Source organism: Oncorhynchus mykiss, chromosome 6 (genome assembly GCF_057628025.1).
Source record: "Oncorhynchus mykiss isolate SJ-2025 chromosome 6, ASM5762802v1, whole genome shotgun sequence".
Lineage (NCBI taxonomy): Eukaryota > Metazoa > Chordata > Actinopteri > Salmoniformes > Salmonidae > Oncorhynchus > Oncorhynchus mykiss.
In genome coordinates, this window is record NC_143027.1 from 68,662,612 (window position 1) to 68,679,586 (window position 16,975).

The following is a 16,975-nucleotide window of genomic DNA, read 5'->3' on the forward strand; positions in this document are numbered from 1 at the left end:
GGCAATCTTTACCAAGGATCACCTTCAGTTCTTGGTTGTCTGCACCAAGTCTGTCCCCAAACAATTTGATTTTCTGGTTTTAAGTATTAAACTTTCAAATAGCTCTTTGTTGACTGTTGCTAGGTACTATCATCCTCCATCAGCACCGGCCTGTACTCTACCTGCCCTAAACTCTCTCCTGGCCCCTTACACTAAGTCTGAATTTGTCCTGCTAGGTGACCTAAACTGGGACATGCTTAAACCACCTGACCAAGTCCTAAATCAATGGGACTCCCTAAATCTTTCTCAGATTATTACCAATCCCACAAGGTATGAGTCCAAACACCCAGAAAAGGCTACTCTTCTTGATGTTATCCTCACAAATAATCCTGATAGGTATCAGTCTGGTGTTTTCTGTAATGACCTTAGTGATCACTGTTTTACAGCCTGGGTTCGTAATGGTTGCTCAGTGAAATGACCTGTCCTGATTTGTCATAGACTGTCACGTTCTGACCTTAGTTCCTTTTTGTTTTGTCTTTGTTTTAGTATGGTCAGGGTGTGAGTTGGGTGGGTTGTCTATGTTCCGTTTTCTATGGTGTGTTTTTGCGTTTGGCCTGGTATGGTTCTGTTCCGTGTTTGTATTTCACCGTTCAGGACTGTTTTCGTTACGTTCTCGTGTTTTGTTGTTTTCGTTTTCCTTAAAAGGAGAATATGAATACTTACCACGCTGCACCTTGGTCCTCCTCTCTCTCTCCCAATGACGAGTGTTACAAAGACGCTTCCTAAAAAACTTTAATGAGCAAGCCTTCCTTCATGAACTGGCCTCTGTAAAATGGTATAGAATCAGCTTGAAATGTCACGCTGGTATAAAGGATTTGGAGACAGGCGCTGGAATACAAAATAGGGTTTTTAATAAACCCAAAACAAACACATATTCAAAAACACTGGGCTGTACCCAAACAAAAGAGCGAGGGTAAACCTTGTTGAACGTCACGGGACGATACCCGTAATACACAATACATAAAGCATGCAGCATAACAGCTACACCAATGCATAGGTACTCACACGACCAACGAACACAGGAACAATAATCTAACAGGACAATGCTGAACAAAGGGCACACTTATACAATTACTAATCAAAGGGAATAGGGACCAGGTGTGCGTAATGACAGTTCCGAAGGGATCCGTGACATGATCCCCTCTGTCGAAGACGCTTGGACCTTCTTCTTTCCCCGATATTTTCAGTGGTATTGTTAACAAACCTGCCCCCATAAAGAAAATGAGAATTAATAACAGGTTCAGCCCCTGGTTTGACCGTGATCTTCAGAGTTACTCCACCTCAAGAATTGCATTTGGAGAAATGCTCGGCACACTCATACTCATGCTGACTGGTTCTCGTTCAGGCAAATGAGAAATAAGTGCACTCAGGTGATCCGGAAGGCCAAAGTTAGTTACTTTAAGGAGCTGTTCTTTCTCTATGGGTCTAACCCCAAGAAGTTCGGGAAAACGGTTAAATACCTGGAGAATAAACCCTCCTCCTCACAGCTGCCCGTGTCCCTTAAAGTTGATGATGTGGTCGTTCCTGACAAGAAGCACATGGCTGAGCTCTTTAATCACCACTTCATTAAGTCAGGATTCCTATTTGACTCAGCCATGCCTTCTTGCCTGTCCAACATTTCCTCATCTCCCACCCCTTCTAATGTGACTATCTCCAATGCTTCTCCCTGTTTTTTCCCTGCCCCGCAACAACGTTTCTCTCTGTAGGCAGTCACTGAGTCAGAGGTGCTAAAGGAGCTCCCGAAACTTGACCCCAAAAAACATCTGGGTCAGATGGTTTAGACCCTTTCTTCTTTAAGGTTGCTGCCCCTATCATCGCCAAGGCTCTCTCCTTACTTGGGAGGTTCCCATTGCTTGTAAGACAGCCACATTTCTGCTTTCATTTAAAGGTTGAGATCAAGCTGATCCTAACTGTTATAGGCCTATTTCTATTTGCCCTGTTTATCAAAAGTGTTGGAAAAACGTGCCAATAATCAATTGACTGGCTTTCTCTCAGAGTGCAGTGTATAAAGTCAGAAAATCTGCTGTCTCAGCAGAGCCTGTCACCAAGAATCTGCTGTCTGTCACCAAGGGAGTACCCCAAGGCTCAATCCTACACCCCACACTCGTCTCAATTTACATCAACAACATAGCTCAGGCACTAGGAAGTTCTCTCCTCCATTTATATGCAGATGATACAGTCTTATATTCAGCTGCCCCCTCCCTGGATTTTGTGTTAAATGTTCTACAACAAAGCTTTCTAAGTGTCCAACAAGCTTTCTCTACCCTTAACCTTGTTCTGAACACCTCCAAAACAAAGGTCATGTGGTTTGTAAGAAGAATGCCCGTCTCCCCACAGGTGATTACTACCACTGAAGGTTTAGAGTGTAAGGTAAGTCACCTCAAACAATTACTTGGGAGTATGGCTGGGCAGTACATTGTCCTTCTCTCAGCACATATCAAAGCTGCAGGCTAAAGTTAAATCTAGACATGGTACCCTCTATCGTAATCACTCCTCTTTCACCCCAGCTGGCCAACTAACCCTGATTCAGAAGACCATCCTACCCATGCTAGATTATGGAGACATCATTTAAAGATCGGCAGGTAAGGGTGCTCTCGAGCGGCTAGATGTTCTTAACCTTTCTGATCTCCCCATCCCGGATCCGGGTTCGTGAATACAGACTCAAGCTCATTACCATAACGCAACGTTAACTATTCATGAAAATCGCAAATGAAATGAAATAAATATGCTAGCTCTCAAGCTTAGCCTTTTGTTAACAACACTGTCATCTCAGATTTTCAAAATATGCTTCTCAACCATTGCAAAACAAGCATTTGTGTAACAGTATTGATGGCTAACGTAGCATTTAGCATTAGCATTCAGCTGGCAACATTTACACAAAAAAACAGAAAAGCATTCAAAAAAATAATTTACCTTTGAAGAACTTCAGATGTTTTCAATGAGGAGACTCTCAGATAGCAAATGTTCAGTTTTTCCTGAAAGATTATTTGTTTAGGACAAATCGCTCTGTTTTCTGCGTCACGTTTAGCTATGAAAAAACCCCTGTATCCAGGATTGTGTAAATCTATCAGCAAGCTCATTAGCATAACACAACGTTAACTATTTATGAAAATCGCAAATGAAATGAAATAAATATGCCATCTCTCAAGCTTAGCCTTTTGTAAACAACACTGTCATCTCAGATTTTCAAAATACGCTTCTCAACCATAGGAAAACAATAATTTGTGTAAAAGTAGCTAGCTAGAGTTAGCATTTCGCGTTAGCATTTAGCGTTAGCATTAGCGTTAGCATCCAGCACGCAACATTAACAAAAACATAAAAGCCTTCAAATAAAATCATTTACCTTTGAAGAACTTCTGATGTTTTCAATGAGGATACTCTCAGTTAGATAGCAGATGCTCAGTTTTTCCAAAAAGATTCCTTGTGTATTAGAAATAGCTCCGTTTTATACATCACATTTGGCTACCAAAAAAAATCCATAAATTCAGTCCTCAAAACGCAAACTTTTTTCCAAATTAACTCCATAATATCGACTGAAAACATGGCAAACGTTGTTTAGAATCAATCATCAAGGTGTTTTTCACATATCTCTTCATTGATACATCGTTCTTGGACACATGCTTTCTCCCCTGAATCAAATGGTAAAGTAGAAGCAGCTGGCAATTGCGCACCGAATTCGACGCAGGACACCAGGCGGACACTTGGAAAATGTAGTCTCTTATGGTCAATCTTCCAATGATATGCCTACAAATACGTCACAATGCTGCTAAGACCTTGGGCGAACGACAGAAAGTGTAGGCTCATTCGTTGCGCAATCACAGCCATATAAGGAGAGAATGGAAAACAGAGCTTCAGAAATTCTGCTAATTCCTGGGTGATGCATCATCTTGGTTTCGCCTGTAGAATGAGTTCTGGGGCACTTACAGACAAAATCTTTGCAGATTCTGAAACTTCAGAGTGTTTTCTTTCCAAAACTGTCAAGAATATGCATAGTCGAGCATCTTTTCGTGACAAAATATCGCGCTTAAAACGGGAACGTTTTTTATCCAAAAATGAAATAGCGCCCCTAGAGCTCTAACAGGTTAACCATTCGGCCATCAGATTTTCCACCAATACTCCTTATAGGACACATCACTGGACTCTATACTCTATACTGTAAACTGGTCATCTCTGTATAACCGTCGCAAGACCCACTGGTTGATGCTTATTTCTAAAACCCTCTTAGGGCTCACTCCCCCGATCTGAGATATCTACTGCAGCCCTCATCCTCCACATACAACACCCATTCTGCCAGTCACATTCTGTTAAAGGTTCCCAAAGCTCACACATCCCTGGGTCGCTCGTCTTTTCAGTTCACTGCATCTAGCGACTGGAATCCATCATAGACTCAATCATAGACACTTTTACTGACAGTTGTGGCTGCTTAGCATGATGTATTGTTGTCGCTACCTTCTTGCCCTTTGTGCTGTTGTCTGTGCCCAATAATGTTTGTACCATGTTTTAGTGCTGCTACCATGTTGTGTTGCTACCATGTTGTTGTCATATGTTGCTGCCTTGCTATGTTGTTGTCTTAGGTCTCTCTTTATTTAGTGTTGTGTTGTCTCGTCGTGATGTGTGTTTTGTCCTATATGTTATATATATATATATTTTTAAATCCCCGTCCCAGCAGGAGGCCTTTTGCCATTTGGTAGGCCATCATTGTATATAAGAATTTGTTCTTAACTGACTTGCCTAGTTAAATAAAGGTTAAATAAAAACAATTACAAAATCAATACACCCAGTCACTACAAAGATACAGGTGTCCTTCTTAACTCAGTTGCCGAAGAGGAAGGAAACCGCTCAGGGATTCATCATGAGGCCAATGGTGACTTTAAAACAGTTACAGAGTTTAATGGCTGGGATAGGAGAAAACAAAGGATGGATCAACTGTCACACCCTGATCTGTTTCACCTGTCTTTGTCTCCACCCTCCTCCAGGTGTTGCCCATCTTCCCCATGTGTTCTCTGTTTGTCTGCTGCCAGTTAATTTTGTTTTGTTAAGCCTACCAGCATTTTTCCCGTGCTCCTGTTTTTCTCTAGTTCCTGTTTTATAGTTTTCCCAGTTTTGACCGTTCTGCCAGCCCTGACCCTGAGCCTGAGCCTGCCTGCCGTTCTGTACCTTGTCACACCACCCTGAATTACTGACCCCTGCCTGCCGTTCTGTACCTTTCGGACTCTGCTCTGGATTACTGACCTCTGCCTGCCCTTGACCTGTCGTTTGCCTGCCCTAATGTTTAGTAAAAAAAAAATGTATTACTTCAAAACTGTCTGCATCTGGGTCTTCTCCTGAGCCTTGATATCAACAACATTGTAGTTACTCCACAGTACTAACCTAATTGAAAGAATGAAAAGAAGCAAGCCTGTACATACTAAAAATATTCAAAATCATGCATCTTGTTTGCAATAAGCCACTAAAGTAAAACTACAAAAAAATGTGGCAAAAATATTAACTTTATGTCCTGAATACAAGCGTTATATTTAGGGAAAATCCAGCACAACACATCACTGAGTAACATTCTTCGTATTTTCAAGCATGTTGGTGACTGCATCATGTTATGGATATGTTTGTAATCAGTAAGGAGAAGGGATTCTTTTCAGGATAAAAACAAACGGAATAGAGCTAAGCACAGGCAAAATCCTAGAGGAAAACCTGTTTCAGTCTGCTTTCCAGCAGACACTGAGAGACAAATTTACCTTTCAGCAGGACAATAACCTGAAAGACAATGTCAAATATACACTGGAGTGACTGGCCTAGTTACAGTTTTGACCTAGTTAATCTTGTAAATCTATGTGTCACGGCTTTCTTCCTGTGAAGGAGAGGCGGACCAAAACGCAGCGTGGTTATAGTTCATGGTTCTTTAATAAGAAAACATGAACATGAACAAACTACAAAAACAATAAACGTGAAAACCGTAACAGTCCTAACTGGTGCATAAAACACAAAGACAGAAAACAATCACCCACAAAATACCCAAAGAATATGGCTGCCTAAATATGGTTCCCAATCAGAGACAATGATAAACACCTGCCTCTGATTGAGAACCACTCTAGGCAACCATAGACTTACCTAGACAACTAAACTGAAAACAACCCCATTAATCTAATAAACCCCTAGACAAGACGAACACAATAAATCACCCATGTCACCCCCTGGCCTAACCAAAATAATAAAGAAAATAAAGATAACTAAGGCCAGGGCGTGACACTATAGCAAAACTTTAAAATGGCTGTCTAGCAATGACCAACAACCCACTTGACAGAGCTTGAAGAATTTTAAAAATAATAATGTGTGAATATTGTACAATCCAGGTGTCCAAAGCTCTTAGAGACTTACCCAGAAAAACTCACAGCTGTAATCGCTGTCAAAGGTGATTCTAACATGTATTGACTCAGGGGTATGAATACTTATGTAAATTATATATTTATGTTTTTCATTTTCAATAAATGTCATTATGGGGCATTGTGTGTATATATTTTTTTCAAATTCAGGCTCTAACAACAAAATGTGGAACATGTCAAGGGGTTTGAATACTTTCTGAAGGAGCGAAATTGGGGGTAAGAGAAGACTACTGTGCCCCACAGAGTTCTACGACTATCTTTTTGTTTTTATTGCATTTTTATTTTTAAAACCTTTCATAACGTTGATTGTCAGAAAACAGCACACGAAGACATTTCTCTTCAAGCACACACACCCAAATCACTGTCTATCAATGCAACTATCAACACAGGACTGTATGTGATGAGGGCTTGAGCCAAAATGAGGGGCAGAAACGAGGGGCAGAATTGAGGGGCGGAAATGAGGGGCAGGAAATCCGAACAGGGGAAGCTCTCCTGATGGATGAAACACCTGAAAGTTGTCTTTCTTCATATTTGACAGTCAACAGTCCATTCATTTGGACAACGTTTTCTGAATAACATAACTATTACATATTCACCATCTGCAACACTGTAAAAAACGCTTCACTAATCACTATAGGGAAAACTGGGCAGCATCCTCGAATGCTGCACCTCTGGAATTTCATTTGTTAGCTAAGCTGCTAGCTGAGTTTCATGGCGGCAGTTTAACGGGGACAGTACATTTTCTATCTGAAATCTGCAGAATATTAAGCACGATTGTGGGTGAATATATATGTACATACAAAGTAAACAATCTACAATTCAATAATATCTCACCCGACGATCAGGAACTTCAAATTCCATGGTGTATTTTGGACTTCTTCTCTTTAAATTGCCACAGAAAAATGTCCTTAAAAGATTGGCGAATCAGGGTGATAGGAAGAGGAAGCTGGACTTCCGTAGATCCAAATGACATATAGATCAAGTTGAGAATGATTTGTCCAAATCGCAGAAACAAAAAACTAGAAACGCATCTCTAAATTGTAAAATTAGCAGAGATTAGACGAGAACAACGCCGCTGAAAGCGGCATGTACCAGCTCAAGTTACAATGAAATAATGCATTTCCAGTAACAGCATGGTCAAATACAAGTTAACAAAGGTAATACCAACATAATGATGAACACTGCTGTGTAGTTTAATGTCATGATAGTGATAAAAGGGTGTTTTTAACATTGCTTAAGTAGTATCCTCTTGAGTGAAATCGTATTTCCATGCGTTCTAAGAGCAGTGCATGAACTACATATATCTTTATTTTATTTTTTGGGGCCTCTTGGGCCCCCCACAGGCTTGGGCTAAGGGGCTTTAGCCCCGGTAAGCCCTTGCAATAAACCGGCCCTGGCACTCAAACCAGTCCGCGTGCTGCACTATTGTCAATCCACCCTGTGAGTGAATCACTCCACCCCCATCTTTCAAGTCGAAAACTGTATCACTTCGCATCAAGACAGCGAGAGAAATCAATCTAACAATTTCCTCAACCGCCGCCGACATGTCATCCACCAGCGAGAGCAGGTACGATAAATAAACAACTAGATGATATTATGCTCGGTCAGAAGGAACAAACCTTCATCTATCACTTCATAAACATGTTTCGCCTATTCGAATTAACCATTAACTCGGGCACAACCAGATCATTGCCATAGCAACGGCGATCATTCCTGGTAGAGAATTTGAGATTTCAGTGAGAAAGCGCAAGAGTTATGTGGCGGCAGTAGCTCTCGTTTCTGATAACGGCCCCGGTCAAAGTGACAGGTAGATAGCCAAAACGTCCTTCCCATATGATTCAATGTGGATGGAATGATATAGACTACAGATAGCCAGTTTGAATTCGATGAGAGCTTGCCTATATTGCACACAATAAAACCACGCTGCAGCCAAAACACTGCAGGCTATGCAGGCACAAGATTAGGCTATAAACCTATTCTCTTAGAAAAAGGGTTTCAAACGTGTTCTTCGGGTGACCCAATAGGCAGTGGTGTAAAGTACTTAAGTAAAAATACTTAAAATGTACTACTTAAGTTTTTTTTGTGTGTGGTATCTGTGCTGTACTATATATTTTGCCAACTTTTACACCGCTACATTCTCAATGAAAATAATGTAGGCAACTTTTTACTCCATACATTTTCCCTGGCACCCAATGGTACGCAATGCATTTCAAATGCATAGCAGGACAGGAAAATTGTCCAATTGTCCACACACTTATCAAGAGAACACCCTGATCATCCCTACTGCTTCTGATCTGGCAGACTCACTAAACCCAAATGCTTCGTGTGTAAATGATGTCTGAGTGTTAGAGTGTGCCCCTGGCTATCCATAAATTAAAATAACAAGAAAATTATACTGTCTGGTTTGCCTAATATAAGGAATGTGAAATAATTTATACTTTTACTTTTTATACTTACGTATATTTTTGCAATTACATTTACATTTGATACATAAGTATAAATAAAACCAAATACTTGTAGACTTTCACTCAAGTAGTATTTTACTGGGTCATTTTCTATTAAGGTATATTTACTTTTACTCAAGTATGACAATTGGGTACTTTTCCCACCACTCTCCCTTGCTGGTTCCAGGTAAAACCCTTTTGGTTCCAGGTAGAACCATTTTGGGTTCCATGTAGAACCCTCTGTAGAAAGGGTTCTACAGTGCCTTGCGAAAGTATTCGGCCCCCTTGAACTTTGCGAACTTTTGCCACATTTCAGGCTTCAAACATAAAGATATAAAACTGTATTTTTTTGTGAAGAATCAACAACAAGTGGGACACAATCATGAAGTGGAACGACATTTATTGGATATTTCAAACTTTTTTAACAAATCAAAAACTGAAAAATTGGGCGTGCAAAATTATTCAGCCCCCTTAAGTTAATACTTTGTAGCGCCACCTTTTGCTGCGATTACAGCTGTAAGTCGCTTGGGGTATGTCTCTATCAGTTTTGCACATCGAGAGACTGACATTTTTTCCCATTCCTCCTTGCAAAACAGCTCGAGCTCAGTGAGGTTGGATGGAGAGCATTTGTGAACAGCAGTTTTCAGTTCTTTCCACAGATTCTCGATTGGATTCAGGTCTGGACTTTGACTTGGCCATTCTAACACCTGGATATGTTTATTTTTGAACCATTCCATTGTAGATTTTACTTTATGTTTTGGATCATTGTCTTGTTGGAAGACAAATCTCCGTCCCAGTCTCAGGTCTTTTGCAGACTCCATCAGGTTTTCTTCCAGAATGGTTCTGTATTTGGCTCCATCCATCTTCCCATCAATTTTAACCATCTTCCCTGTCCCTGCTGAAGAAAAGCAGGCCCAAACCATGATGCTGCCACCACCATGTTTGACAGTGGGGATGGTGTGTTCAGCTGTGTTGCTTTTACGCCAAACATAACGTTTTGCGGACCTCTGAGACTAACACAGTGCAGGTGCATTTATACGGAGACTTGATTACACACAGGTGGATTGTAATTATCATCATTAGTCATTTAGGTCAACATTGGATCATTCAGAGATCCTCACTGAACTTCTGGAGAGAGTTTGCTGCACTGAAAGTAAAGGGGCTGAATAATTTTGCACGCCCAATTTTTCAGTTTTTGATTTGTTAAAAAAGTTTGAAATATCCAATAAATGTCGTTCCACTTCATGATTGTGTCCCACTTGTTGTTGATTCTTCACAAAAAAATACAGTTTTATATCTTTATGTTTGAAGCCTGAAATGTGGCAAAAGTTCGCAAAGTTCAAGGGGGGCGAATACTTTCGCAAGGCACTGTACCTGGAAGCCAAAACGGTTCTACTTGGAACCAAAAGGGTTCTACCTGGAACCAACAAGGGTTCTTCCAAGGGTTCTCTTATGGGGACAGCTGAATAACCCTTTTAGGTTCTGGATAGCATCTTTTTTTCTTACAGTGTAGGCATGGGTTTCATTTAAGTAGCTTATAGAAAGTTTTGAATAGTCTATTTGGTAACACTTTATTTTAACGTTCCTTAATTAATAAATAATTTATCAATCATTACTCCCACATTTATAAACCTTTAATAATCATCAGTAAAGTATTTTTGCAGTCCCTAATCTTTAGAGAGCACTTTTTAACCCTAACCCTTACCTACCCTAACCTAACCCTAATCCTTAATAATGTGCATTTGTTTTGTAAATGCCTTATAAATAGTTGAATATGGACCGTATTAAAGTGTATCTGTCTATTTAGCATACAAACTACAGAAGCTGCTCACCCTACAAAAAACAATGCTAAAACATGCAGGATTCCGCTGCATAATTTCAAGATTCAAACTTGAAAACTCATCAGTCACTGGAGTGATTTTCCTGCACAGCTACAGGAGGGACTAGGCTAGGGAGAGATTAGAATTCAGAGTACATGCCTCTCTAGGCTGCTCCTGAGAAGAAATACTGTATATCAGGGCTTCTCTTTGTAGCCTAAATAATTCTCTCTCTCTCTCTCTCTCTCTCTCTCTCTCTCTGTCTCTCTCTCTCTCTCTCTCTCTCTCTCTCTCTCTCTCTCTCTGTCTCTGTCTCTGTCTCTCTCTCTCTCTCTCTCTCTGAGTGAGAGATGTTTGCTCTCCCAGTGAATTGAATTTGATGAATTGCTCAAGCCATTCCACCCCCACCTCCCACCCTCCTTGACAAAGGCTATCACAAGTGCGTTTATCCCTGCTGGCTGACGGGGCCAGAGGGATGGGGGTTTACTTACGCATCCTAACCCTCCAATCAGGCTTCAGGGGCCACTTGTTGGAAGTGCATATGTGTGCATGCACTCACACACACTCACACATCACCGCCCACGCATGTGTGTTGTGTTTGATGTGTGTGTAAGGGACTGCTTGCTTGCTGTGCTCCAGTGGATTTGTTTATGGAGGCTTCTCAGCCTGTGATTCATCACCATCCTGCCAAGTTACCCTGCCCAGGGCCTGAGCTAAACGCTCCACTGCAGGAGTGGGACAATACTGCATTCACACACCCCAAATCCTTCCCTTTGCCCCTAACCCTTCACTGTTCTTTCTCTTTCTTTCTTCACTGTTCTTTCCCTCACTTCCCTCAGAGCACAGGTACAGTATCCACACATAACATTGAGGACTGCTTACCTCTGACACTGTGTTGTGAGTCTGTAGCTTAACATCTTCTTCACCTCAAAGCACATGACTACATTGCATAATAAAGTTCTAAAGCCATATCATCAACATTGTATTTATTCCTCTGTTCCCCATCATGTCTTTGTGTAGGATTGTTTGTGTTACGTGTATTTTGATATTGTGGATATTGTTACGCGCATTACTTTTTGTCTATGTTCCGTGTTTTGGGCACATTTTATGTTATTTTGTGCTGTCATTTTGACCAGAATAAAAAGTGCGCCTGTTCACTACACTCTGCTCTCCTGCACCTGACTTCACCTCCGACAACCTGTTGCGTATCCGGGAGGGAGACGAGTGGAAGACGTCTTTCAGTACCACCTCAGGGCACTATGAGTACCTTGTCATGCCATACGGGTTGATGAATGTGCCATCAGTCTTCCAAGCCTTTGTAGACAAGATTTTCAGGGACCTGCACGAGCAGGGTATAGTGGTGTATATTGATGACATTTTGACATACTCCGCTACACGCACTGAGCATGTGTCCCTGGTGCACAAAGTGCTTGGTCGCCTGTTGGAGCATGACCTGTACGTCAAGGCTGAGAAATGCCTGTTCTTCCAACAGCATTTCCACCTCAGGGGTGGAGATGGAGAGTGACCGCATTTCAGCCGTGCGTAATTGGCCGACTCCCACCACGGTAAAGGAGGTGCAGCTGTTCTTAGGGTTTGCCAACTACTCTTGGAGGTTTATCTGGGGTTTTGGTCAGGTAGCGGCTCCCATTACCTCCTTGCTGAAGGGGGGACCGGTGCGACTGCAGTGCTCAGCTGGGGCGGACAGGGCTTTTAGTCACCTGAGGGCTCTGTTTATCCACCTGAGGGCTCTGTAGATCCCTCTTTGGCCTTCATAGTGGAGGTGGACGCGTCCGAGGCTGGGATAGGAGCTGTGCTTTCTCAGTGCTCGGGTACGCCACCGAAGCTCCGCCCCGGGCCTTCTTCTCGAAGAAGCTAAGCCCGGCGGAGCAAAACTATGATGTGGGGGACCGGGAGCTGTTGGCTGTCGTCAAGGCCTTGAAGGCGTGGAGACATTGGTTTGAGGGGGCTAGACATCCTTTTCTCATCTGGACTGACCACCGCAGTCTGGAGTATATCCTGGCAACTCGCTAGGCAAGTTGGGTCATGTTTTTCACCCGTTTTGTGTTTACCCTTTCCTTTCCTACAGACCAGGCTCCCAGAACATGAAGGCAGACGCATTGTCCCGGCTGTATGACACAGAGGAGCGGCCCATGGATCCCACTCCCTCCTCCTGCCTGGTGGCGCCGGTATTGTGGGAGCTGGACACGGACATTGAGCAAGCGTTACGTGCAGAGCCCGCTCCCGTCCAGTGTCCCGCTGGGCGTCTGTACGTCCCGTCTGCTGTTCGTGACCGGTTGATCTATTGGGCCCACACGTCACCCTCCTCTGTTCATCCTGGGATCAGTCGGACAGTGCACTGTTTAAGCGGGAGGTACTGGTGGCCTACCTTGGCTAAGGACGTGAGGGTTTATGTTTCCTCCTGCTCGGTGTGCGCCCAGGGTACACCCCTTACCCGTTCCACAGCGGCCTTGGTCGCACCTGTCGGTGGATTTTCTGACTGATCTTCCACCTCACAGGGTAACACTGCGACCCTGGTCGTTGTGGATCATTTCCCTAAGTCCTGTCGTCTCCTCCCTCTTCCCGGTCTCCCTACGGCCCTACAGACTGTGGAGGCCTTGTTTACACACGTCTTCCGGCACTACGGGGTGCCTGAGGATATAGTGTCTGATCTGGGTCCCCAGTTCACGTCTAGGGTCTGAACGTCTGGGGGTTTCGATCTGCCTTACTTCAGTGTTTTACCCTGAGAGTAATGGGCAGGTGGAGAGAGTGAACAAGGATGTGGGCAGGTTTCTGCGGTCCTATTGCCAGGACCAGCATGGGGAGTGGGCGGCGTTCGTGTCCTGGGCCGAGATGGCACAGAACTCGCTTCGCCACTCCTCCACTAACCTCTCTCCCTTCCAATGCGTACTGGGGTACCAGCCGGTTCTGGCACCTTGACATCAGAGTCAGACCGAGGTTCCTGCTCTGGACAACTGGTTCAGGCGCTCAGAGGAGACAATGGGAAGCTGTCCGTGTTTACCTTCAGCAGGCCGTGACGCACCGAAAGGTGAACGCACATCTCCACCGCAATGAGGCCCCGGTGTTCGCACCGGGGGACCGGGTCTGGCTCTCGACCCGAAACCTGCCCCTCCGCCTGCCCTGCCGGAAGCTGGGTCCGCGGTTTGTGGGGCCATTTAAAGTCCTGAGGAGAGTGAACAAGGTTTGTTATAGGTTACAACTACCACCCGATTACCGTATTAACCCCTCGTTCCATGTGTCTCTCCTCAGGCCGGTGGTGGCTGGCCCGCTCCAGGAGTCGGAGGTGCGGGAGGTTCTTCTAGACATCGGGGGGGGGGGGGGGGGGCCCGGCGTACTCCGTTCGCTCCATACTGGATTTGAGGCGTCGGGTGAGGGGCCTTCAGTATCTCGTGGAGTGGGAGGGGTATGGTCCGGAGGAGAGGAGCTGGGTTCCGGTCGAGGACGTGTTGGACCCTTCAATGCTGCAGGAGTTCCGCCCGGATCACCCTGCGCCTCGCCTTCCGGGTCGTCCCTGAGGCCGGTGTCGAGGCGCAGCTGGAGCCTAACGTCAAGGAGGGGGTACTGTCACGGCTTCCGCCGAAGTTGGTCCCTCTCCTTGTTCGGGCGGCGTTCAGCAGTCGAAGTCACCGGCCTTCTAGCCATCGCTGATCCACTTTTCATTTTCCATTGGTTTTGTCTTGTCTTCCGTCACACCTGGTTCCAATTCCATCAATTACATGTTGTGTATTCCCCTCATGTCCTTGTCAGTAATTGTTTCTTGTAGTGCTTATGCACGGTATGCAGGTATTTACCGGGTTTTGTTTGACCCATTTATTGTATTGTTCTGTTGATGGTGGTTTATGGATATTAAACGACACTGTTGTAAATCAGTTTTCGCTCTCCTGCGCCTGACTTCTCTGCCGCCAGTATGCACCTCACTACACCTAGACTACTCTGACCACAGGGCAGGCAGATGACATAGTTGGGACAGCAGTGAGCTGCTGAGTCCTAAGTAAAGACAGCTGATTCATGTGATGATGCTCTCTGTCACTCTAAGACACTGTAATGATTTAGGCCACTCTGACTGCTGAAGTCGTGTGTGTTTATATATACTGTATATTCTGTGTGTTGTGCAGGTGATGTACCCGGTGCATTTGTTTGGTAAGTTAAACCAATATTGCTTCTCTGATCATGCTACATCGAAAGAGAGGGAATGGAGGAAGAGTGGGAATGGAGGAAGAATGGGAATGGGGAGATGGAGAGATGCTAGAATAAGTCTCATTAAACCAAACACGTGTTGGATGTTGTGGTGAAACTACAGAAGACAAGAAAGGTGTCATCATCAATAACAGGGATCAATAACCAAATGGAGAGAGGGAGGGAGTTAGAAGGATAGTAAGGGATTAGAGAGAAATGATGAAGGGAGAAAAGGAGAGTTTTTCAGCTGCATAGAGGGGATGACTGGGGCAGGATCTACAGGAAGCAAAATTAACCTCTTGGTTTAGAATTAACTCCCTGAACACCCACCCTAAACACACACATGCCTAATGGACACACACACACGTTATGCATACTCTCATCCCGCATAGCTCTACCTCAACTACGGTGTTTTTTGTTTGTTTATCCATTTCAGAAATTAAATTAAAATGGTCTGAAAAGCCTCTTAAACACCTGCCAACATATTTTATGCCTCCTCCCTCCCCCATGTTCCCTATTGTGTTAAAATGTGCACATGATCTTTTATTAATATCTATCACATTCTAGCCATTTCATCCTCACTCTAATTTGCATTTAAATGCTAAATATACAGATTAAGTTTTTTTTAATGACATTACCCAGATTGAAAAATTACTTTCAAATGATCCATGCAGTGAGAGTGGCATGCTAAAATAATACCCTCACATTCTTATCAGCAGATGTCCTCTTTTCAATGTAATGGCCTTTCTGAAGACCGGATGGTTAAATAAAGGGAGTAGGTCTGAGGGTCACTGTACAGTATGTGTGTTTGGGTCACTGTGTGTGTTTTCCTACTCACAAAGCATGTAGAGGTCTGTAATTTTTATCATAGGTACACTTAAACTGTGAGAGACGGAATCTAAAACAAAAATCCAGAAAATCACATTATATGATTTAAGTAATTTGTTTTCATTTTATTGCATGACATAAGTATTTGATCACCTACCAACCAGTACAAATTCTGGCTCTCACAGACCTGTTAGTTTTTCTTTAAGAAGCCCTCCTGTTCTCCACTCATTACCTGTATTAACTGCACCTGTTTGAACTCGTTACCTGTATAAAAGACACCTGTCCACACACTCAATCAAACAGACTCCAACCTCTATACAATGGCCAAGACCAGAGAGCTGTGTAAGGACATCAGGGATAAAATTGTAGGCCTGCACAAGGCTGGGATGGGCTACAGGACAATAGGCAAGCAGCTTGGTGAGAAGGCAACGACTGTTGGCGCAATTATTAGAAAATGGAAGAAGTTCAAGATGACGGTCAATCACCCTCTGTCTGGGGCTCCATGCAAGATCTCACCTCGTGGGGCATCAATGATCATAAGGAATGTGAGCGATCAGCCCAGAACTACACGGCAGGACCTGGTCAATGACCTGAAGAGAGCTGGGACCACAGTCTCAAAGAAAACCATTAGTAACACACTACACCGTCATAGATTAAAATCCGGCAGTGCATGCAAGGTCCCTCTGCTCAAGCCAGCGCATGTCCAGGCCCGTCTGAAGTTTGCCAATGACCATCTGGATGATCCAGAGGAGGAATGGGAGAAGGTCATGTAGTCTGATGAGACAAAAATAGAGCTTTTTGGTCTAAACTCCACTCGCAGTGTTTGGAGGAAGAAGGATGAGTACAACCACAAGAACACCATCCCAACCGTGAAGCATGGAGGTGGAAACATCATTCTTTGGGGATGCTTTTCTGCAAAGGGGACAGGACGACTGCACCGTATTGAGGGGAGGATGGATGGGGCCATGTATCGCGAGATCTTGGCCAACAACCTCCTTCTCTCAATAAGAGCATTGAAGATGGGTCGTGGCTGGGTCTTCCTGCATGACAACTACCCGAAACACACAGCCAGGGCAACTAAGGAGTGGCTCCGTAAGAAGCATCTCAAGGTCCTGGAGTGGCCTTGCCAGTCTCCAGACCTGAACCCAATAGAAAATCTTTGGGGGGAGCTGAAAGTCCGTATTGCCCAGCGACAGCCCCGAAACCTGAAGGATCTGGAGAAGATCTGTATGGAGGAGTGGGCCAAAATCCCTGCTGCAGTGTGTGCAAACCTGGT

General features: G+C 43.9%; 1 long non-coding RNA gene across 1 annotated transcript; it reads left to right on the forward strand.

Moving 5' to 3' along the window:
- Positions 1 to 7,843: 7,843 nt before the first annotated feature.
- LOC149983061 (uncharacterized) lies at positions 7,844 to 14,564 on the forward strand. Its single transcript, XR_016496960.1, has 2 exons — positions 7,844 to 7,983; positions 13,945 to 14,564. It is a non-coding gene; the product is annotated as an uncharacterized LOC149983061 (long non-coding RNA).
- The last annotated feature ends 2,411 nt before the right edge of the window (positions 14,565 to 16,975 follow it).